The 22,668-nt window shown below is 39.5% G+C and overlaps 1 protein-coding gene across 3 annotated transcripts in view; it reads right to left on the reverse strand.

Annotated features, from left to right (window-relative positions):
* Positions 1–22,668, reverse strand: part of CDC42EP5 (CDC42 effector protein 5) — a 141,362-nt gene that overhangs the window by 114,348 nt on the left and 4,346 nt on the right. For 2 of the 3 annotated variants that reach the window (XM_044081607.1, XM_044081601.1), the window contains exon 2: positions 21,661–22,123. The gene's annotated coding sequence lies outside the window, so the exon portion shown is untranslated. Of the gene's footprint in view, positions 1–21,660; positions 22,124–22,539; positions 22,627–22,668 lie in introns of those variants that run through there. The other variant, XM_044081614.1, reaches the window with a different exon arrangement.

Genomic DNA, 22,668 nt, shown 5'->3' on the forward strand with positions numbered 1-22,668 from the left:
TCTTCCCTTCCTTGTCCTACAAAGCATACAAGAGGACACTTAATCAAGAATGAATAAACTCATTACCAATGACTACTTTTTGACACGATGGAAAGCAGCAACATACTGCTGAAACAATCTGTGTTTGGCTTTCTGAAACTGTGCGGTCATCTGACAAGACACAGGACATCAGTGACTTCCAGTGTGACTAAACAGCTCTTCCAGGAAATACAAGTACAATACAATGAGAACATTCAGTCAGTTTATTTACTCCAAAAACAAGAGGGACCTCTAATATTCTGGGAAACCACACCAATCCACCTACTCAGAAGACCCTAGGCTTTCTGGGAACATGCAGTGAAAGTGCAGTTACTATAAAAGGCAAACATTCATTTGTAAGGTTAAAAAACATAAGCCCACGGATGACAGACTAACAGAGCAGGGAATTCAATTCTGCATTATTACAAGTCAGCATTCCAGAGTTCATATCCTGTGTGTACTTCACGCTGCATTTGCCCTTTCAGTCCCTCACACCACAAGAAATAAAGAATCACAGTGATTTAAAATAAGGAGAAAGGTGGCCAGGAATGTGGAAAACTCCCACTACTGCACTAATGCTGTTTAGACAACATTACATCCTTAACTCACTAAACAGCAAAACCTGAAAGCAACATAGCCAGAGTCAAGTCACATACATAGTGTAGCAGAAACGTTAATGACGCACAAAAGTTGTGGCTGGGGCTAGACTGGGTGGTGCTAAGAAAGGTACTAGTACAAAAAGGGGGTCTATATTAAAAGCCCGAAATGACAAAAGCTCAAGTCTATGTACATCAACAATTAAAGGTCGATGTACATAAACTGCAAAACACGAAAACAGCGAAATTTGAAACACCAACCGAGTTCCGTCATCAGAATGCGCCACACAGGTAAGTAAAAAATAAAACAAATTAATTTTACATGCTTTTTCAGGGGGGGCAAGCCCCCCTCTGCACCCCTCACACCCCCCTAACCATATATACCAAGTCTGAGACCGCACTACAGTGGGGAAAAGGATATATTTTCTTATCCTCACCATCATGCTGCTGACCAGAAAATGCGTTCGTCATTTCATATTTCGCTGATTTTGTGTTTCACGGTTTACGTACAGCGACCTTTATGTGTCGATGTACATAGACTCGAGCTTTTGTCATTTTGGGTGTTTAATATAGACCCCAGAAAAGTAATGAGACAGTGAACATACAAAGCAGCACCTGGGTGTCTTAGGTTACCTAGAGATGTTATGGTAGTGAAGGATATAGAAAACACAGAAATACAAGCACCGACATGGGGAAGCCAACAAAATGCAGGATGGACAGCATGAAAGTTTTCTCAAACACTTTACTGGTGGGGGGGCAGAAGAACCAAGCTAATCACATAACATGAGTCCTTCTATGTGGCACATCTCATTAATAAGGGTTTTGCATCCAGGAAGAAAAAGGTCATTGTCTGCCTCTATTCTTCCCTCATTAGGCCAATCATCGAGCACAATGCCCCGCCCCCATTTGACATGTACCTCACTAGACACCTGCAACAACTGGAGAGGCCGCAAAAGTACCTCACGAAGAAGATCCTAGGCCTTAAACACTTGTCCTATATGGACAGACTAAAAAAAAACTCCAATCATTCTCTGTCTCATATTGCCTACTTAGAGGCGATCTCTGCTTACAGCCATGTCTGACCCAGCTCTGTTAGAAATGCTACATCTAAAGAAATCCCAATCCCTCTGCACCACATGCTCCAGAGACCTCAACCTCATTACCACAATATACAGAACAAGCTGGAGGGACAGGTTCATAACCCAGAGACTGCCCATGCTATGGAATAGACTTCCCATACATGTCAAGTGGAGCGCTTCACTGGGCCTCTTCAAGAGAGATCTTGATGAGTGGATGGGAAATAGAAAATTCACCCTGGGGATAACTCTAGTGGCTCTACTCGACAGAGGCACTGGGAACTAAGGTCGGGTGGGACAATACCAGGGTAATCCTATGGGCTAGGCTTGCAAAGGCTTCAGGGCCATTAGCCTAGTACACACCCATGAACCTATCATAACAGTGTGAACCTTTTCTAGCAACATATTTAAGAATATTGTACATTAAGTGGAGGAAATGTGAACCTGTGCTTTAGACTAACTGCAGAAGAATGTTAAATGGAGCTCTGGGATTCATGACTCAAGAAATGTGAAACTTGTCTGCTGGATTATGTTGTTTAGAGGACAAACACACTGAACTGCAAACAAAATCTATTTCTTTTAGTACCACATCTTAAAATGAAGGCATACATGTGTGTTCTACTATGGTGCACATGTATTTTGTGTGCACCTTAAGCATAGGACTTAATAGCACAAAATGTTTTGCCGACACACACACTCATTTTATTTAAAAAGTTCATCTACTGTGTTCGAACATTTATTCAACTGATGTTCAGGTTCTGCCCCAGGGGTGGTGTAACATGGGAGATGAAATGCAGTCGTGGAGCAATCAAGTTACACAAAGATTCAAAACAATTATGCAAACTTTCCAAACATTGTTGAACAGGTAATACAGTAGAAAACACAGTAGTATACAGGTGTAGAAAGGAAGGTGGCAGAACACAATAATTAAAAGGTAAGAAGATATGCAACTACAGGAGAGTTAGGGAAGGAAAAGTAGACTGAGGAACTAAATAGTGAAGGAGAAAGTAACATGGAATTACTGCAGTATTTTTTGGGAGCGTGAAGCTAGGTGAAGGATGTTATGCATGACCAAGTTATATGGGTTTGAAGCATAGCTCTCAACCAATTAGGGACAAAACTCACCAGAATCAATGACAAATCCAGAAATAAATTGGGGACAATCAATCAGAGGCACTTAGTATTATCCTGAAACACTGACAGGATAAGAGAATATAAATTAACATACATTTGCGAAGTCTACAACTCTAATTACAGATCATTATTTATTAAATGTATTTTGATACCTTGTTTCCAAAAGTCACATTTTTAGGCGGGATTAAGAGAGACAGAGCTAAAATTAGAATCAAAATCAGGATCAGTTGAGAACTATGAAGTAATAACTCTTGTGTGTTATGAAGCATTTGCATTGGGCAATAAGTAAGCTTTGAGCGGTGTTCCGAATTTGAGGTTACGTAGGGATGGATTTTACATTAGTTAGGATGAGTTCCCAAACTGTAGGAACCAGTGCAGGCTGGGAGCAGCAGATTAAAAATAAATAAATAAATTGCATTCAATGCAGCCTTGTTATGGACCAAAACAACTGGCCTACATATCCAAATGTCACCTTCAAAACAAGGCTGACAGTTATTGAAAATAAACACCAACCAGATTGGGAAAATATAGTAAATGGCGTATTTTTGGAAATGAGCATATTAACGTCTGTATGAAAAACTTTTAACACTGGTGCACATTTAACAACAGATTTCAAAATAAAACAAAATTAGCCATTAAAAATTAAGATGGTAACATTACACTTAATTGCATTTTTTTCTACTCACTATATTTTCTAAGAAAATTATGTTTTAAATGGTCACATAGAATAAATTGTTTTCTGTTCAACATATGCTGGCACTAAAATAAATCTCTAAATTATAAGAATTAAAAATGTATGCACTTGTGTTTAGGTGTAGCTGGAACTTAGTACACACTTTTTCAGTAAAAAAAAAAAAAAAAAAAAGCTGACAACATAATATGCTTTACCCTACTGAAGAGAACTTGGTTGGTTCATAGGAAATTAGTATACTAACAGCGCATACCTCTCAACTGTCCAGATTTTTTGCCTCTTATTTTTGGTCTATTACTCATAAAATTTGTTGTTTTCTGGGAAATCACTGGGATGGTCTGAGGATTGAAGTCACTAAATAATGACATACATTTGAGTTTCAGACTTCAAATCCTTCAGAAAATGTATGGTAACACAAAACCTGTTACTTTAAGTTTATAAGACCAATATTTAAAATCTGGCCCTATTTTTTGGCCTTTGTCCCCCCATTTTCTCAGACTTTGTCCAGAGTTCTTGCACTAAGAGGTTGAGAGGTACGCAACAACTAAGAGCCCTTACCCGCTTAGCCAATATAACCCAATTTTACCCAATAGAGGATGGCATGATTTGTGCCTATGTCTTCAGTAGGTTTCCCCTGTGTAGCGTAGCTCTTCTTGTATGGACAGTCAGTGTTAAATGCCAATATGCAGACTGTAATGCATGCAAGAGGTGTGCACTACTTACATGAAGTGCCAGTTAATCCTATGACAACTCAGTAATGGTTTAAAAGACACACACATGCACAACCATCTGCAACTAAAATCATTACATAAAATTAAACGAAAATAAATCATTTCAGAACACAGCCAACCCAAGTACATTTGGCTGAATACTGTCCATTCTGCTGAAGGTGATCAAGGACACAGAGGTACAGACTTGTGTGGAATGAGCAGGGACGTTACAAAAAATACATATGTGGCAGAATGCTCATTAAAAATATCTCAGTCTCAAGAAAACAAGGTCATGTTTTTCATGTACTCTAAAAGGATCTTGTTTCTGATAGATCAGATAGTCTTGGAAAGTCGGGATCACTCCAGTGGCTCTACTTGACAGAGGCAGTGGGAACTAAGGATTACCGTGGCATCATGCCACCCGACCTATGGGCTAGGCTTGTAAAGGCTCCAGGGCCATTAGCCTAGTAAACACCTATGAACTACTTTACATGCTAAACAGTCAACAATACGAAAGACATGCTCCACTTATTATCCCAGAGGTTACTGGGATGAAGGTAAAAGGGAGTATGTCATTGGTGTGTGCAAGACTATAAAATAATGCTATCAGAAAATTAAAGGCTGAGGTATTGCTACAGAATTTAAACTGTGCAAAAGGGGCCCACCAAGGTCAAAATTAAAGGTACACATAAAACATAATACACAGCATGATGTGCCTGGCAACGGTGGCCTCAACTATTTCAGAAGCAAGCGGAGGAAAAATGAGCATAACTAGTACTCTATGAAGGAACTGCAACATGCAGATCAGAAGGAGAAGAACTGAAGCATAACTAGTACTCTATGAAGGAACTGCAACATGCAGATCAGAAGGAGAAGAACTGAAGCATAACTAGCACTCTATGAAGGAACTGCAACATGCAGATCAGAAGGAGAAGAACTGAAGCATAACTAGTACTCTATGAAGGAACTGCAACATGCAGATCAGAAGGAGAAGAACTGAAAAGCTGGAGTTTCTGGAAGATTCCAAAAACCCATACAGTACATGGGAAGGACAGGGATACAGGGGGAGGTAGACCATTAAATGGATTTAAAAAGGGCAAACTGTAATGTGTTCTAATTTTCAGTTACTCAATTTACAGTTTTTAGCTGTATTAATTTTATACTTACATATATTATTCTAAATTAAAATTGTAAGTGCTTGTTTCATCTACATTCATTTGCTCATTTAAAACTTTTTAAAGTGCTCTTTGGCCCCACTATAAACATTTGAGCCCAAAAAAAAAACAGAGGTGAAAGCAATCCACTTTTAAGTGGGATAAAAGCTGTATATATGCACCACGGCCCAAGGTAGACCAGCAAAGACTACAGAGTGCAATAAATCACCTAGTCAAGTGGAATGAATGGGTAAGGAGTGCTGTTCCTCTGCTGACATCAGTCTGGGAATGTCAGAATATGCATGAGCTTGTTACTGAACTGTGAATGCACTACTGCATGCTGCTAGGATCGCCCTAGGTCAGGATACAAGATATGTTTGCATCTAACTGTGGGGATGAAGGTAAGAGCTTGTTACTGAACTGTGAATGCACTACTGCATGCTGCTAGGATCGCCCTAGGTCAGAATACAAGATATGTTTGCATCTAACTGTGGGGAAGAAGGCAAGAGCTTGTTACGGAACTGTGAATGCAGTGCTGCATGCTGCTAGGATCGCACTAGGTCAGGATACAAGATATGTTTGCATCTAACTGTGAGGATGAAGGTAAGAGCTTGTTACTGAACTGTGAATGCAGTGCTGCATGCTGCTAGGATCGCACTAGGTCAGGATACAAGATATGTTTGCATCTAACTGTGGGGATGAAGGTAAGAGTTTGTTACTGAACTGTGAATGCACTACTGCATGCTGCTAGGATCGCCCTAGGTCAGAATACAAGATATGTTTGCATCTAACTGTGAGGATGAAGGTAAGAGGCACACGGCACAAGTATAGCATCAAAACTAAAGAGGTACAAAGCTCCTAAACAACTCAGCTCTTGATCACTGACAAAGAACTCTTCTTTGGGTTTGGCAGACTGATGTCAAAAGTGGTGTCCCTGCCAGCCATGACAGAAGGCAACGGACCCATTGGTGCAGGGAATCCTGAGAATACAAAGCTACTAGCTAGACGCTGAGAAATGTACTAAGCAAGCTCACTGGGAGCACAGTCCAGGGCAGATCCAAGAAACACAATGGAACACAACTTGCTTAGAACTCTGGCAATAATGTAGAGTTGAAGGCTGTTGCTGCGGATTAGCAAGTCTGGTTTACTCCAACCACAACTCTCACCAGATACATTTTAGAAAATTCATTCATGGTAATTCATTCATGGTGAAAGGTCCAACCATGTTGCTCATTTGCTATAAGGCCTCTGCTCTGCTCTGCCCTGCCTTCCAAATATTGTGTGTGTTCAGATTTCCTTCTCCTTCCCCTTAACTGCACAATTTCCCCAGTGTACTTACACTGGAATCCCCCCTCTTAACTGCACAATTTCCCCAGTGTACTTACACTGGAATCCCCCCTCTTAACTGCACAATTTCCCCAGTGTACTTACACCTCCCACTCATGTTCACCAACACTGCCATACTTTACATTCTTCAAACCATCAAGGGACACTAAAAATATGGGGTCATTTTCAGCAAATTTTATTAAAACTTAACTTTTTACGTACTACAGTCTTCTGTGGAAAGACAATTACACCCTAAGTAGAACACTTTCTCTTCCCAAATTGCATTATCCTCTGTACAAAAGGATCCCTCCAGTGGCACATATAAAGTACAACTTCTTATACTGCAAGGTGCTTCTCTACTGCTATGATTCTTCAGTGCACTAGGATCCCTGGCAATCTTGAGGGACTTGCACAAAAAAAGTGTGACATTATACCTATCACTACATTAAAAATTATTACTTTTTGATTTAACACTCCCTGAACTACAATGTACTACCAGACATTCCTCCCCTACTATAGCACTCTTTGCTAGTCAGGTTCTTCAGTGCATGTGTTTGGCCAGAATCTAATGATACCCCATGAATTTACTTCCATGTCATTTGCACCATCCTATCACATTAAAGTTTCAAAACACAGCATTGTTTTTGCATTCTTTACCTCCTTCTGTCTCACTGTGGTCACAGACCTGCAAGTCTCTCTGGAATTCAGAGCCCCTTTTATTCAGTGTCTTTTACAACTGCCTGTTTAAGCTCTCCAAGACTATAAACCTACTAAGTTTTTGGGTCTTCATAGCTGTGCTGCTGTGTAATGTGTTTTTGGGTCTTCACAGCTGTGCTGCTGTGTAATGTCATCTACAGTTCAGACAGCAGATGAGGCTGCCCTGTCAAAATATCCCATGCTACTGACGGACTAATGCAGTAAATGAAGATGGGTCCCTGCAACTAACCAATGCTTAGCTTTACAAAGCCCAAATTTAAGACAGCTTTTACAGCTGAAGAGGGGCTTAACAATACTAGTGATAGTGCAACAACAATGACACTGTACAGAGATTTTGAAAATAAGAAATAATCCTGAGTACTATTACTCCTAAACATAGGCAGAACAAACTGAAGTGGGATTTATTGGGGGGGGGGCACCTCCTTAGGAGGCTATGCGCTGTAGGTAGGAGAAGGCTTAGCAAAACAAAGTTAAGTCATAAGCATACCAGGAGTTCTTTGTGCCTGTTTGGATGCTAAAACACAGACTACCCAAAGATTAAATATGTCTGGACAGGTCCTTTTCTGCTATCACACAGAATCTGCAGAACATCTATCTCTGCAAAACATCCATTGCTCCAGAGAACAAGACAAACTTTAGAGAACTGTCTGAAAATTCTGAGTGCACACCATTTGCTGAACAGTAAATAAATGTTCTGCTTCTGGGTGTGTGGGGTTATTTTTTTTCCATTTGTGTATTTTATTATTTGGGCCACAAATTATTACTCTATGTTTTTCAGTTTAACAATTTAAAATCGCTTGTTCAGTTAAGCTAATTAAAATGTTCATTACAACTTTAACATACCCCCTGTAGAGCTGCCTGTAATGCTTGCTATCCAGGATGTGGCAGTCATTTGTGGCTAGTTCGCTTACCCATTTAAAAGCATGAAGAAGGAACAATGCCCTGGAGACAAATCAGGGCTACCAACAAGGAAGCACACCCCCATTCTAATGGTTACCCTCCTATACTTATGGGTAAGCATCTCATATTTTCCATGGCCCCCTACAACATTATTTATAAACAGTTTTACTGCATTATTGTCTATCAGCACTTCTATCAAGTTAGCATCAATTTCTACCAATAAAGGACCTGCAAGACCCTTGTCACGGGGAGCACCGAAATCAGTGGTGTTTCCAGTGATGTGTATAGCATCACATACACAAATTATGTAGAAAGAAAGAACAAATATTAACACACAAGCTCAGAATTGCTCTTTTTACTCCTGTAGCAGGAGATGATAAAAGTCTCTGGCAAAAAAATCTGCATATTCTTAGAGACAGGCATCTCCCAGAACTGAGACCGGTTTAGAATAAGGCTCAAATATGATTAAATGAGTTTATGCCAGAACTATTTTTAAAATCCAGAGTGAAGCAACAGCTTTTTTGTTTTCTTGCAGAACTACAGAGGAACTAGCCTCCCCTTATCCCTGAATGAGTCAGTATGTTGAGAAATCTGTGGTTACACATCTATCTCCTTTGAATGAATGCTTTCTTTTTTCTTCAAGATGGGAAAGGAAAGCCTTCCCAAAACGTAGCTGGCTGCTTTTCATACAAATGCAAAAACAAAATATGTTTCAATAAAGCCATGGGGGAAGGGACACAGAATAGCCAATACAGAATTAATTGGATGACCAATTTTTAATCAGTTTCACTCTGCACTACAGACATTCTGGGAAAGCTCCCAGACATCATGGCAAGCACCCAATAATGAAGGTCATTAAATCAAAAGATTTTATTCGGTAAACTCAAACACTAAGTAAAAGCAAAATAATGATTTACGCACTAAACATGGATAGAAAATGACAAGCGTCTTACCAGGCAAGACAAGACAGCAGCACCCCACAAACATAGTCACATACAAAACCAGCCAGTATATATGCTAGAACTGCAATCTCATCAGTAAACAAAAGACAGGACACTACTCACCATAGGTTAGGACTCTTGCTAGCATTTACTAGCCATCTGATAGTCATAACCTATGGTGAGTATAGGTATCTGAAGTCTTGCTGCTAGAAACCAGAGCTTACTGATGCAAAGACACACACACACACACACACACACACACACACACACACACACTATACAAACAAAATATACAAACAAACATCAAATTAAACATTCTCAAGTTAATATTTAATGCAGACATTCAGAAACAGCCACACTAAAAACCACAACAGAAGACTTCACACATGCAGCTACAGTTCCAGTCTAAGCAGACATAACAGATACATGAGCATTAGAGGACACTGAAAACATACTTACAGCTGTACACTTTTGCAACCACTTCACAAATATGCTGGTCGATGTCCCCCCCCAAAACTGGGACAAGCTGTAACAATATGTATTGACAGTGATTACCTATGTATGCAGTTCACCAAGCACACGTTTACCTCAGTTTGTTTAAGCTACCATCTATTATGAAGGCCAGCAGATAAGATCTGCCCTTTGCCACCACTAACGTGGCTTGTACAGTTTTCCCCTTCTTTTCTACACAAAAAAATCATGAAAGCAAGCAGAGCCACAACATTGTCCCTCACTCTCTCAAATTATTGGGGGGGGGGGCAGACTTTCCACACAATTAAAACCTATGTGAAAAACCCACAAAACACTTCCTTTATGTACCAGGCATCAAAAGTCTCAACGTCTGTTACAGATTGTAGTTTACCGCAAGGTTCCAGACTTGTCTCCCAGAGGTAGTAAGTATAAGTTGAATAAAGGACGGACATTTAGGATTATAATACTACTTTTATGCTGACAACATGCAACAGAACCGATTGATCCTTCAAGATTATTTGCTCTTGACAACATGGCTGAAGATTTGAAAAGCATTTATTCTTAGATGGTTGCTAAATCACCACAAGATGGTGGCAATGGTAAACATTAAACTGCAGAGATGTCCAGCAAATTCATGTAAAAGATACATACTTTATGACTGATTACAAGCAGACTTTAAAAGGACAGATCTCATGTGTCATCAAATCTAGTTTCCAACCTCACACTGCACCTATGAAAAGCATACACCACTAAACAGAGGGTGAGAATAGTACTAGGTTACCAATCTGCAGACTATTACATGCCTAGTCAATAAATAACCAGTGGTAAAGATCAAACCCTGTACCTTCCATCTGTGAAGTAAAGACCTTAACCATTACACTAACTCCCACTAAAAAGTTCTTTACCTGATGGAAAACTCTTAACTCAGTTACTTAACTAGGGTAAGATCCCAACACATTACTTATGTTCTGCACCACTTAACACCAGCTACTTAATAAGCAGCAAGTACAGGACCTTAGCCTAGCTTGCACTCCAGTGCTTAGGACCCATTACACCGGTCAGATCTTTAGTCTTAGCACTAAACCACATGGACCCTGCACTTGGCCTTCTAGGGGATTGCTGGCCGTTCCTTTGGCTCACTTTCAGTCCTTTAGGATATGGTGTTTGGTTACCACAGCTTTAACTTTGCTTATTTGCTAAATGGCTTTTAGCACTCCTCAAAAGGCTCATTTATTTGACTCCACTCTCAGCTAACTGTGCTTTTTCACATTATGGGTGTGACTGATCTTTAACGAATAAAGGGCTAAAACACAAATGTTTCCTTTGTTTGCACAGCACTTTGTTACAGACAGTTTAATAAACTGGCACTGTGATATGCAACTGAAAATAACAGATGACCCAGTAACTACACTGAAGAGTAAACAAAGATCACAGAATTGTTACCCACCAGCTACTCTACAAAATACTGTTTTAGTTTAACTAAAAAATATATAACTACTTGTTCAGTGTCTCACAGTAAGCCAGACATACCTCTCAACCTCTTAGCCATTTGGACAAAGCATGACATAATGGGGGGGACAAAGGATCGAAAATAACAACACGGTTTGGGTTAAAAAGAATTTTCTACAGTATATGAAGTCTGAAAGTCAAAATATATTACTTAGTGATTTCATTCCTCAGATCATCCCAGCATTTTGCCAGAAAGCCACAAATTTTATGAGGAGCAGACTGAAATTTTGAGGCAAAAATCTAGACAGTTGACAAGTGTGAAGCCAGATGATGACATATGGATACAGACCTAGGATTATTGGAGCAACTCACAGCCTTAATCTCCTGAACTAACCTGTCAAGTTAGTAAAGACCATGATACGCTCCACCCACAATAGTGCAAAAAATAATAATACACATACAGGTCAGTGTGTTCTAAGAGGAGGCTCCAGGGTATCAGGTGTGCAATTAAGACAAGCAAGGCACAAATGACGTGTATGGAACTAGTTAGCTTACATAATCTACAGCCAAATAAAAATGTAATTAATTAAAGCGTGAAGGAAACTGACAACTAGGTTAAAAAAGGACATTGTATTTTATTGACAGGAGGACAGAGCACTGAAGACTTTTACCAAAGTGTCAGGTGTGTAAATCATGTAGAGAAGACACTGCCTGCACATGGTGTGGAGACACGACAATAGACTATAATAATTTATTTGTGGCATAAATAAATAACATGAACATACTTTTCAAGTTTCTATAAACTGAACTAGCTTAGGGAGGCTTCAAATCAGAAAGTTCCACCCTCAAGATACCTAAAGCGCCACAGTAAAAGCCTGAAACTCCTGCAGAGTTCTCATCGTACATTGTAATTATTTCTTCTGGTGATTCATTCCTTCAGCTACATACATCCATATTCTTGGCATTTACTACACAGTATTGTGAAAAAGACAAAGACAATCAGAATTATGACACATCCTTAGCTACAAGCATTACACAACTGAAAACAGCTACACTGCTGGCTCGCAAAAACTTTTACACCAAATGATAGTTGCTGTGTCCTTTGTTGCTCCACCCCAGTAATATCACTTCAGATACACAGCTATAGACCTTGCTGGCTGTTCAAGCCACACAAGACACGAGGATGGGAGATCTTCAAGGGGGGGGGGGGGAGAAATTTTTCTTTCCCGACACAAAAGAAATGGTGGTGACCTGCTTAAATCAGGCATGTCTGCCTCCTCTCTAACTGGGCAAGGAATAAACTAGGTTTAAAGGATTATTTATTTTATTTAATTATATTTGTTTACTGGGAAATTCTGACTGGACACAGGTCCTTTTTCAGCAGATGCCCGGGGAGAAAAGCACCACATCATGTACACGATAAATAGAGATACAAAGTTGCAGCAATAGTAAACTTTACAGGTTGTTGGCTTTAATACAATAAGATATTGATTATCAACAGTATATACAGTAACTATTGCAAGTTAAGATAGTTTCGTTTCTTGCCATTTACAATATTAGTAACAAAGTTGTCAGACAAGATGTTAAAGTTTGTAAAGACAACTAGCTATTTCTGACTGTGGTTAGTAGTGGCGGTAGTATAGTTGGGTTAAGAGTCTAGGTGGGGGGAGGTAAGGGTGGGGGTGTTAGTCTGGATTAGAACAAGGACAAAGCCAGTGCAAATTTAAGTGGAATTTGAGTGCAGTCTTGAAAAGGCTGCTGGAAGCTGGAGTAGTTATACAGGAACTCTGCTGCCCTCTTTTCCTACATTGTTTACTGACCTTTAGCTGCAGTTACCTTATCCAAATAGATCAGAGACTGAAACTGAATGAGACAGAGAGACAGAGACTGAGACACACACACACACACACACACACACACACACACACACACACACACACACACCCCCGAGAGACAGAGAGAGACAGAAGCAGAGTAGAAGAGGTTGTGCTTAAACAGATATCAGTACTTTACTGTCAGAAGCACATTACTTTCTGCTAGGCATCCACCATACAATCAAAAGCAGCAGCACTCATTCCATGCCACTCAGCAGTTTAGGCCAGTCATCGCCTTTGACCTACTAAAAATGCATGAAGGCCAGTTACCTCCTTATGGTTAAAATGAAATATTAATGAGTGCATGCTGGCCAACAGATTAATCACCAATACACAAAGTTTAGTTCTTCATATCATGTTTAATTTGTATGAAATTATGAGGTAGTTATCCTAATAATATCTATATTTCATTTGTGAAAATTGTCCAGTTTAAATGAAACATCTCAAAAACAAACTGTCAACAAGGATTACATTACGTATATATGCTTACACTTAGCCAAGGACTGTTGAGCTCAAATTCACTTAGTGATCACTCACTCTGTGATCATTACTTCTGCAATGAGAAAACATTCTTTTTGGATTTTTGTCTTACTCGGGACTTCTAGACATGGAATAACATACCCAATTCTACCAAAGAGGAATTTCCCCTCTGCCTCAAGGAGGGATGCAGACATCCATCTTTTTAATAGAAATCTTTCAATTATAAAATCTTGAACTAAAGACAATTTCTGAACCCTTAATTTCTAAAAGAGCTTGATCAAGATGATGATGCAATGAATTTTGATACCGTCAAAAAGGAAGAGCCTACATACTCTGGTCCAATTTCTAAATTTAGACAATACACAGACTATTATGCTGGTGTGAAACTTGCTTTTTCTATAAAAAGTGGGCTAAAGACAAATTCAGTGACTGAAATTCTGCTTCTACAAAGCACATAAATTGGATCCTACCACCCTCCCCAGAAGTCAAGCAAATCCAGCACTGTTGTGGCATGTCACAATTGGCTTGTTTTTTGCAAATCCAGCACTGTTGGCATGTCACAATTGACTTGTTTTTTGCAAATCCAGCACTGTTGGCATGTCACAATTGGCTTGTTTTTTGCAAATCCAGCACTGCTGTGGCATGTCACAATTGGCTTGTTTTTTGCAAATCCAGCACTGCTGTGGCATGTCACAATTGGCTTGTTTTTTGCAAATCCAGCACTGTTGTGGCATGTCACAATTGGCTTGTTTTTTTTGCCCATGCCTTTTACCATCCATGTGCTGCAAGAACTCTCATTACAGCAGCAAGGACATTCAACTGTACGTACATCTTGTGACCATTACAGCAAGGTTTTACACACACATGCAGTCATACAACACCAGGATTTGCAAGGAGAAACAAGAACAACGTGGAAGGAGGACACCCAGACAGTCCCAAAAGTAGCAGGAGCAATACAAACATAAAATAATTTAGAGGCATACTTAAAATATGCTACCAATACATGCGATCCTATATAGGTTCAGAAGCCCTATCTAGCCCACATGCGAGGGCATTTAGCCCAGCTTATATAGTTTCCACCCTTTCACGCCACCCCTTTTTATTGGGAAACTAGTACCTGAGGTAATCCTAGCCTCTGTCGTAGCAGTGACACTGAGGTAATCCCTGGGGTATATCTATGATCTCCCATCCATTGTCAAGATTTTCCTTCAGAACAAGGCCAGGTACTCTTTTTATTCCACACATGGGGGAGTCTATCCAGCATAGGGAGTCCTTTGCATGAAGAATCTGTCGAGTGTCGACCTTTAATTAGCCCGGCCAGGCTCTTTAAGTCTCCGCCTTTTTGAGGTGAAGCATATTCATCAAATCTGGGTTTGACATATCTGGCCTTTAGCTGAAGTCACCACCTCTGAGCAAAGGCAGCCCTGATGCGAGAGAATAGACTTAGAGTTCTTTATCGAATAGCAGTGGAGGTAGACCCTTTTTCCTTTATCCTTTTCCTTTTCCTTTTCCTTTTCTGGAGGAACAGCTGCTGCAAGTAGAAGGGTCAGAAAAATTCGAATGGGGCATTGCACTCAAATCAATGTCAGTGGTGTGATATGATGAAGGGAGACAGAGACCCACCTCCCTTGATGATCCTAGATGAGATTCCTAAGCAATAAGGTGTGCAATGTAGACCTAGCTCTACCCTACTTTAGTGTGTGGTGTCAAATGACAGACTACTATCAACCTGGGTCCCCAGGTCCCTTTCTGTGCTCAGTGGATTGCCACCTATTTGGTAGCTAGGTAAGGGGGTTTGTTTTTTTTTCCGAACTATCATTATGCATTTTTTTGGCATTTAACTTTAGCTCTGGCACACCAGTTCCGTTGTTTCTGTGAGACCCTTCTGATTCATATATATGAATTACAGGAGGCAGCAATTTGAGGCACGTTAAAAAAGCACTCTTGGCTAACATCAAGGATTGAAACAATACTAAATTTCATGAACTGTAAACATACTCTGACTTAATAATGGGATCCACTCTCATCATGGCATCAGAATCCCAAAACAATTGGAGAAATTAGGCAGTTTATTTTAGAGAAAGTCAAGAGTAGAACTATCTACTTCACACGGCCAGTTTACTTTACTGATGCAGCCGTGGAGCATGCACGGTACGGTGCATGGCATAAGAATCAGCAAAAGAATACAAACAGCAAGTACGTTATGAAGAATGGCAGGTTAATAAAAAACTGTTGAATCTGAGAAACAAACAGGTCAACATCTTCCACAGGTACAAAACACTGTGCTGCAAACAACTGCAGAGTACATGCAATGAATCCAGGACACATTACAGAACCAAACTCAAGGTGGAAAGGAATAGAGTGAAACTAGCACAAGTTACTAATAATCCACACCAAACACCCAGTCCAGCACATTGGCCCCAATAAAGGCAAGGAAGTCACTGATCTTAATAAAAAGTAAAAAAACTTTTAAAGCAATCTGCATTAAGCGTTTTCATTCCACACAGGGAACTTCGGAATTAAAGCGCTTAATGCAGATTGCTTTTTTTTTTTTATTAAAAGTTTTTTTTTTTTACTTTTTATTAAGATTGAAGTGACTTCCTTGCCTTTACTGGGACCAGTGTGCTGGACTGTTTTTTTGGTGTGGATTAATAGTAACACATTACAGAACATTAGAATATAAAATTTTACATACCAACAGCACTAGTGCCCCCTGCTCATGTTTAATTATGGTTCACAGGCTCTGTTGTACTGATCCTTGAATACAATTTGAGACAGTCAACTGCTTTTAAAAGCTAAAACAGCAAATGGGTCATACAGGTAACCAGGCATATAAAAAAATAAATAAAAGCATTGACACACCTCATCTTGATTCATGCAAAAAGCACATGCAAAAGCAATAGCTGAAGTATAATAATATTTCTCTCTGCAGTACAATGTTTTCATGCCTGGGGCCTTTATTGTACACCAAAATGAGTAATCTACATCCAAAGTATTCATTTTCTAATAAAAGCTCTCTTCCGGTGGAAATCGGCAGTCAAATTTTAGTTCACACAGTGATCATGTCCTTGTGAAGAGATGGGATCTCACCACTGGTCACTTGTGTAGCTTTTTTTTTCTAAAAGGCAAATTCACATGCAGGAGGATACTGACACAATGTTGCAGAATTTGACAGAAATAATCCCTTAAAACATAAAGAACAAGTGTCAGGAAGGAGGAAGGTATGTAACATCATGCTTATAGGGATAGTAAGAACTGAACTGAACCATATAACCAAGCTTATACAATGACTATGTTGAGTCAAGCCACTTCCAAGCCTCTGCAATGATAAAATACATGCAGCAATCCAGGGTGGTGTTAATTTATGCCGGTTTACAGTGAAGCAAGCAGTGGAATCCACTGAGATCTGACTAGAAGCTCCAAGCAAGCATGATTACAGACAACGTGCCCATGAAAAGAAAACTGCAGCACACTGCAACCCATGCACCCCCATACCACCACACACCCCAAACCCATGCACCTATGGTTCAGCTTTGTCAATTGAAGACTAGTTAGTTGTACTTGTTTCCTTCACCAGAGATTGCAAAGTTGCAGGCAGGGTGAGATGGATGAAGATCACTGACAAATACAAGCAAAAATTCAAATGCTAGGGAGTTAACTGATGACACTTTTGAAATTCACCTCTTTTCCCAGACTAATAACAGAGGGACTCTGCAAAGGAATGCTGCTGTGTTGTTTATACAGAGCAAGTGAATAAGAACACAGAGGAAGACCACATTCTAAGTGTATAACAGTGTAACAAGTAACCCATGCTCGATACTTAGCAAGAATTATAGACATGGTGGGATACTAAAATTGATGCTACAGCCTTCTGACAAGAGTACCGGCCTCACTCAGGATTAGTCCAAAATGAATGGACAGTGTTGCTGAGGCTTTACCTGAACTACATCAAAGTAGTTTACCTTTGTCAGATATATAACTAGTCATTACCTGTCTGACACAGGTAGCACTTTAGCATCGAACAAGAATCATGAAAAGTGATAAGACACACTGAGCCGTCCAATATAATAGGGTGTTTGTGGTAAGGAAGAAATGTTGTTGTAGATACTACTGTTACAACATTCTATCATGTGCTAACCAATCAAAAAAAAGTGCGTTGACCAGCAAAACTGAAATGCAGTCATCTCACCAGCTTTGTCATTTGTATTCTTCAACTAAAATTTATTTCTCATCTTCAACGAGAAAATGGAAGGAAAAAATAAATAAATAAATAAATAAAAAAAAAAGGAAAATTGGTAACTTCACCGCTGCACAAAAAAAAAATAAAAGTAAAGTTATCATACATAAATTATACACAATATACTAATTTAAATACTCAAGATACTAATTTCACACAACCTTAAAGCAACATTGACTATAATGGAATGAAACAAGGTAGGGAATAAAATTAGAAAATGTGGTTCTGGCAAAATAGACAATTAAAAATGGCAAAAAAATTGACAAACTATGAAATAAATTTTAGAAAAACCCCTACTACACCACTTCAATATAAAATGAAAAACGACTACAAAGAAAACAAAATTAAGTTTCCTCAGCACCACAGCAGAAAATCACTACAAGACTTATTTTACTGAATAGAGCTTTCCTAGCTAGTTTTGTGTAAAAAATTGAGCCAATTGACACAATTTGCAGAAGTCCATGAGAAATATAAACTTTATGCCATTATACACACCCTCCAAATACTCTAGATTTATAAACACACATTTGTTAGACACATTTGGCTTTGGTCACATGTACAGTTGTATGTTCACACGTTACGCACACTTAATGAGTTGCTTCAAAGCCACACATTTTAGCCTTGCCATTTTCTCATTTACTGTCACATACTCCCCTGCATCTCATCACACTCCTTAGAACAAAGCTTAAGCTGTGGTAGCTACATAGAACACATACATTTTATTTAGCTGTAGAGGAATTCTGTAATTTGAAAGTATTTTTTACTCAATTGTTATGCATTACACATGCAGAATCACAGTAAATTAAGTCTCAGTGCAACAAGTTACACCCCCCTCCTCAAATGAAAAATGCAGTATGGAAACCCTACACACATACGTAAACGTACAACCTTTCACTATTAAAAAATCATAGCACAGGATCTGAAAAAGGGAGCACTTTGCTACTTTCCATACAGAAAAAGTTCAGGTACGAAAAATGCAGTATGGAAACCCTACACACACACACACACACATACGTAAACGTACAACCTTTCACTATTAAAAAATCATAGCACAGGATCTGAAAAAGGGAGCACTTTGCTACTTTCCATACAGAAAAAGTTCAGGTACCAGCGTTCATATAATTGTTGCTATTGAACCTTTGTATAGAAATTCAGTTAGCTAATAATGCACATTTTTTTAATTGCTCTTTATGAGGAGCATCATTATATCTTGGAGGAGTGACAACACTGCTGATGCCATATGAATGGGACAGGTATTGCCTAAATCAACCAGAAGCTGCTCCACCACAAGTCTTCACTTCCTGCCCCCACCCCGCCCCTAATTTTCCTTTTTCAACTAACTTTCAAATGAACAGTTAGCACTACTTTACAAGACAAAAGGCACTAAGTGAACTGTGATTAGCTGCAAGGATAAAACTATGCAAGAAAAACCCACATGTACTACATTAACATATCTTGCAAAAGTTTAAAGTTTATGGTTCCTAATCTACTACTGCATACGTTTAAATGTTTTAAGGTTTATTAAGTAGAAACCACGTTAAGTTTATACAAAACTCATTAGCTGTGTAACTTCACCAGCTAGTATTCCAATTAACCAGTTATTTTCCACATTTCTGTTACAGTAACAGTACATGCAGATTATAGTAAGCCAAAAGGACTACTATTGGTCGTACACAGTGCTACCTACCATGTAAACAAGCCTTGCCAACTGAATTTACCCCAAATAACATGAACACTACAAAAAATAAACTTATTTGCCTTGCTGGTAATCCCTCAACCTTTTTTCCTCCCCAATCATTACTATTCCTAATTTCATCACATTTCTCTTCTGTTGATCTAGTAATAGCTTCCTGCCACTTCATTTCCATGAAGGCCTTGCCTCATTATCAGTACCAGTCTGTTTCGGAGTATGGCCCAGACAACAGACTGTGCCAATGTCCACAGAACTCTGCTATCAGAGGAAGATACAAATGACTCATGACAAATTAACAGTCATAGGTTAGGTTCATAGGTTGGTACTAAGCTATCGGCCCTAGAGCCTATACAAGCTTAGCCAAACAATTCCTCTGATATTTTTTCCCACAACATCTACTTCCCTGGACCCCTGTATAGGTTGGTACTAGGCAAGGCCAACTACAGTTCACAAATATTCAAGGGTAACAACAGGCAGCCCCTACACCATTACAGAAATTTCACTTATACCCACAATAGGTATACATCAGAAATCTTCTCATCTTTCAGTCCCAAAACTGTACTGTACTCAGTTTCATGGAATGTATTACAGAACGTCAGTATTTCAGAGCTATCGATAAGATGTCAAACTAAAAGACTTCTCTAACAAACAAATACAGCAACAAGTGTTTTTTTACGGTAGGGATGTATAAGTCATAAAAGCAGATCATATTAAAACTATTTAGGCCCTTGGGCCGATAGCCTAGTACCTACCTATATAGATCCCAGGGATCACTTTTGTGGCTCTGCTCGACAGGGGCACAGGAACTTAACTTTCTTAGGTGGTGTAAGCCAGGGAACCTTGTTGGCTAAGCTTACTTAGGCCCTTGGGCTGATAGCCTAGTACCTACCTAGGAACCTGCAGATTCTATTTTGGAGTCTAAAAGGTAATTATCACTTGCATATTACAGGCACCAAGACACTGCAGCTGGGGGAAACCAGTACAGGAATAAGACACAGATTTGAGGTTTTATGGCTGTCATTATCAGTCCTTCAGCCCTCGAATGTTATGAATTCTGAAGAACATCCCAGACTTTCCTTCATTCTTTTATCCTGTCCTTCAGGAAATGTTTGATTTTCTGGTACCTTACTGATGACTACAGTCAACACTAGATATAGTTTCATACTTATTGTTCAGAAAATGCATGCCAAAGCAAAATCCTAAAACGGAATTAGAGTAATATTTAGACATTGCCCTGGGTTTTAACCTCTCTCCTCCTGATGTTTTTAGAAAGATGGCGAGAGGTATGCCCCCCCCCCCAAACAAAAAAAAAATTACTTTTACTTTACAGGTACTGCTGCTTATGTTCCAGGCAAACCAGCAACATTGTTTAAATCAGATTATGGTAAATCAGCAAGGTTTATTGATTCATATTATACCTATATATAAGGAGAGGGCTGGTGAGGTCTGGTACAAGTTATTCTCTGGAAGAACTAAATGACTGAATTAAACCCCTTTGTGCAAGGTTTGTGCTCATGCACAGTAGGCATTGCCACTTCTGTACACCTCCGGCATCACCCAAAACCTGCAGAATGGAAACATTTTGTGGTTAAGAGCAGGAGATAAATTCATAGACAATCTTGGGATTTTTTTTAGCCAAAGTGGTTTCAATTTAACAACTTGGCTGGCAACTCGACACAGTAAAACTCCACTGCCAATCATGAGCGGACAGGTGATCCGCTGTGGCGACCCCTAACCGGGAAAAAGCCGAAAGAAGTACAGCTTACTCCCTCATCTCCAATTCTGACAGCTGCTTATACTGTACACCCTTTTCAATGGAACCCCTCATGTATAACCGCCAGAGTAATTACACGTTATTCTATTCCTACAATGGAGGAGACTCAGTAAAAGGGAACAGTCTTTTTTTGTTTCAATTTCTGCAAGCTTTAGCTGTCTGTCTCCCTCTCATTCATAACAGTTTATCGACTTTGGTCACCACTCTTCTGCGCGAAGCAGTGCGGCAAAGGGTTCTAATCCTTGCGCAATCTCAGCACTCTAATGCACCCTCTTCATAAAAGTTACCAGGAATGTGATGGTTAACCAATAAAACAGCATTTAAAGGTATTAAACACTGAACAAAATAATGGATTACAAACTTCAAACATCCTATAGTGAAGAAGTCAAGGTAGCCACATTAAGAACTACAACACTTACTTATTTGATGCAACGTACGCCTTCCCAAAAATTAGACACCCAAACGAACTTCACTTTTTTTAATCCACGACTTTATCAGTTCTCAAAAGGGAAAACACCTCCGAAAAATAATCAAACTGCAACAAGGAATGCAGCTATTAAAACTTCACAGAAACGAAAACCAATGACAGTATCCCAGAAACAAGAGTCCTTCGGTGGTCTGCAGCCTTCCTGCTTGTCGGCAGCACCACTGCTCTGGTGCCGGTCCCCACAATACTCCTCTGCCCTTAAGATTATTCAGTTTCACTGGTGTCCCCTCTGCTGGTGCCGCTTGGACAAGTACAGCTACTCACGCTCCTTTGTCCTCCTTCCTGTCCTTCTTTGTCAAACTTACAAAGAGTGGCTCGTATCCACAGGAGGCGCTCGGTTCTTACCCAGTTTGCCTTAATTAGATCTGCAGGGTGGTGGCGCTGATCTCATTTACCTGGAGGGGGAAACACAAGCAAGAATAACAAGGGAAACGGATCAGAAAAGTTCAACAGGAAAACAGACACCTACACTATTTAACTAAGTATCCATGGGAAGCGCTAGACAGAAAAGTGTCAGGAGCTCTTGCGCGCAATGCAATTAAACGGTCTGTTACGCAATACACAACCAAATCAGATGGCAGCGAAACTAAATAGTTTAACCAAAGTGCAAGACTGCTTACAGGAAATAGGACACAGTTAAAAAAGAGAAAACTATATAAAGAAATAAAGAAAATTGCAAAGTAGGTTGTCACTGAAGTGAACACAACAAAGCAGACAGAACGCCCTGAATGATTAGTAACTTTTCAAATACCAGCAGCTGTTTATCAAAATATCGTTCCCATCAATGAAAAATGCTAGGGTTTCTACCCACATGTTGAGCTTAATGGTGACAGTATCATAGCTGGACCTAAGAGATACAAAATGCAATTGATCACTCTCTACATCTCCACCTCAGCTGTAGCACACGTAGCTCATGAATGAAACAAACCACAGGAAAACA

The sequence above is a fragment of the Protopterus annectens genome, chromosome 1.part1 (assembly GCF_019279795.1).
Source record: "Protopterus annectens isolate FY-2018-M chromosome 1.part1, PAN1.0, whole genome shotgun sequence".
Classification (NCBI taxonomy): Eukaryota; Metazoa; Chordata; order Ceratodontiformes; family Protopteridae; genus Protopterus; species Protopterus annectens.